General features: G+C 49.3%; 1 protein-coding gene across 5 annotated transcripts in view; it reads right to left on the bottom strand.

The window, feature by feature from the left end:
* Positions 1-2,492, bottom strand: part of FAM103A1 (family with sequence similarity 103 member A1) — a 5,413-nt gene extending 2,921 nt beyond the window's left edge. Inside the window, exon 1 of one of the 5 annotated variants that reach the window (XM_006768679.2) lies at positions 2,411-2,492. The gene's annotated coding sequence lies outside the window, so the exon portion shown is untranslated. The other 4 variants (XM_006768678.2, XM_015567162.1, XM_006768680.2 and 1 more) reach the window with 4 other exon arrangements.
* Positions 2,493-2,877: the final 385 nt, after the last annotated feature.

The following is a 2,877-nucleotide window of genomic DNA, read 5'->3' as shown; positions in this document are numbered from 1 at the left end:
TAAAGCTTAAGCTTTCAGGAGCATGACTGAAAAAAGGAATAAAAGACAGGGTCATGGTTAAGGGGTTACTGGAAGCCTAGCTCTTATTTCTCCCAGGATAAAATACCCGAGATTATTTAAAGGAAGAGAAAAAAAGAGCTAATTTTAAAAAAATGCAAAATCTAGAGTAGGTATTTGAGGATGCTATCCAATGTATTCTTGTCCCAGATTCGCTGACGAATGAAAAGTAACTACTATAAATGTTGTCTAATGGCTATAAGAACTGCAATCTGGCCTGGCCGGTTTGGCTCTGTGGATAGAGTGTACACCTGCGAACTGAGGGTCCCGGTTTTGATTCCCATCAAGGGCACATGCCCCGGGTTGCGGGCTCCATCCCCAGTAGGTGGCGTGCAGGAGGCAGCTGATCAATGATTCGCTCATCACTGATGTTCTATCTCTCTCTCCCTCTCCCTTCCTCTTTGAAATCATTAAAAAACTATATTTTTTAAAAAAAACCCTGCAATCAATCAATAAAAAAATATATATTTTTTTAAAAAACCCTGCAATATGTATCAGCTGGGTTTTCCTGGACAATTATGGATTCACTCACATTTTCAGAGAGCCCTCTGCATCTAAGAAAAGGTTTGGCTTAGGCTGCACAGGCCTAATTCTTGAAAAACCAGGGGACAAAGAGTTCACTTCTTTTCCTCTTCACCCAGATCCTGGAAGCCAGCCCTCGCAGGATTCTGTAGGTGGACCTCACCTCTCATCTTCTTCGACAAACAGTCGGTATTCCCGTCCTCTACCTGTCCGAACCCAAACCCATCCTTTTGCTTTTTGCCTCAGGACTTCTAAAACCTGTTTTCTGATCTGGGGCACCTGTGACACCGTGCTAAAACTTTGAACCCAACATCTCCCTCTTATTTGACATCCCCAAACTTATTTTTCTTCCTGTATTTTAATGTATATGACAAAGTCTTTGACAAAGAGATGTGATATTGGAAAATGCCTGCTTCATTCGTTTGTCTTTTCCCCCAAATCCCTCCAAACATGCAAATATTTATAATACTACCTTCCTCCCAACAAAATTAGAATGAAATTATTGCTCAGATGCAAGAAACAGAAATGTTTTACCTTTCAGGCTAACTGCTGTCTTAGAGAGTATGCCTATTAAACACCAGACTTCCCATGTGTCTAGGATTGGCAAACTGCTGTCAAAATCTCAAATCCAATGTATGATTTAGAATAAATTCCGCTAATTAAAATTCATGTCTGAGTTGCTATCGGGATCACAGAAATCATCAGAAAGATGGCCCATACCTAACCAGATGGACAGTAAGAATCCTAAGGCAAGGCAAATGTGCCGTTCTATTTTTATGTTCTCCCATAAGTAAGCATATTTAGCATTACTCATGAGAATGAAATTTAAATAGGATGTTATTTACCAATGTTACCGCAAGAAATTTAATTAAGATAAAAAAAAATAGAATTTCAATTGATCCAAGCTTTACTTATCCCCGGGATTTGAGGCTGTGCTGTTTAATGTTTAGGTTGTCTAGATCCGTGGGAGGGAAAACAAAACAAAACGTGATTCTCGCCCTAATCGGTTTGGCTCAGTGGATAGAGCCTCGGCCTGCAGACTAAAGGGTCCCGGGTTCGATTCCGGTCAAGGTTAGGTACCTTGGCTGCAGGCTCCTCCCCCGAGACCAGGAGGCAACCAATAGCTGTGTTCCTCTCCATCATGTTTCTCTCTGTCTTTTCCTCTCTCTCCCACTCTCCCTAAAAGTCAACGGGAAGAAATCCTCGGGGGGAGAATGAACAAAACCAACCAAGTGCCAGCGAAGAGCTAGAATCTGCTACTAGATGATGACACGAAGGCGTGTCCTCGGGGCCAGCAACGCCAATGAGCCAGCTCCAGCACGAGCAACAATTTCACGTTCTTGCCCGATGAAATACAAGCGCACTGGCTTTCAGATCTGTGCCCCAACATTAGTTTATTTACCACAAATAAAACCACACCGAGCTCTTCTGGCTGCAGGCGGCTACCTGGGAAAGGACTCACCAGATCGGGGGTGCGCTGCCCCAGGAGGTGAGACAGAGGAAGGTAAGGACTGGAAACCACCGCGATGGTCACTCCCCCGCAAAGCCCAACGGAACCGGTCTCCCAAGGGCGCACCGTGGACGTCCAGCACGTAGGAAACGACTGGCCGTGAAGGGTAAGGGGCTTCCGATCTGGCGAAAGCGCCCGGACCTGGAACCGCAGACCGAGGACACCGCGGCTCGACAGCCTCCCTCCTTTCCGGCGCCCAAACCGGCAGCTCACCCGCCCAGCGCGGTGTCGCCTCAGCTCGGGCCGAGCTCAGCGGGCGAAACGCGCAGGAACCCCACCTCCGGGCCCCCACGCGTCAGAGCGACTCCACACTCACCTCACCTCTCCGAGGTAGCGGCGCCACTCCTGTCAGACGGAATCCGACAGCCCCGACTTCCGCTTCCGGCGAGCTCCGCGCAGGCGCGCCTGTCAAGTCTCGCGATAGGTGGGGCTCGGCGTGTGGCGGTTTGCACAGTTGAGCCGTCGGCGGAGCAAACCGCTGATCGCGGTTCTTTTGCAATGATGGGACCTGTGCGCTCGGTGCCTGCCGGGCGCCCCTGCAGCAAAAGACGTCGCCGGGTATTAAGTCCCCGACTGGGAGCCGGTGGCGGGTAGGGGCGGAGGTTGGGAACTCTGCAGAGAAGGGAGGGAAAGGCTGCTTCCGGCAGGACGCCAGGCTGAGCGGGTGGCTTCAGGGACGCGGTGCTTTCACCTCCTGCCAGGTTGGGTCTCGGCCGTAAGAGTTCATAGTCCCTTTCGTAGGTGTTTTTTCCCAAACACCCTATCTCCACCCTCTTCAGCCTAATTCG

This window comes from Myotis davidii, unplaced genomic scaffold (assembly GCF_000327345.1).
Source record: "Myotis davidii unplaced genomic scaffold, ASM32734v1 scaffold1623, whole genome shotgun sequence".
Lineage (NCBI taxonomy): Eukaryota > Metazoa > Chordata > Mammalia > Chiroptera > Vespertilionidae > Myotis > Myotis davidii.
The sequence above is the reverse complement of the archived record's forward strand: the minus strand, read 5'-3'. Positions and strand labels throughout refer to the sequence as shown.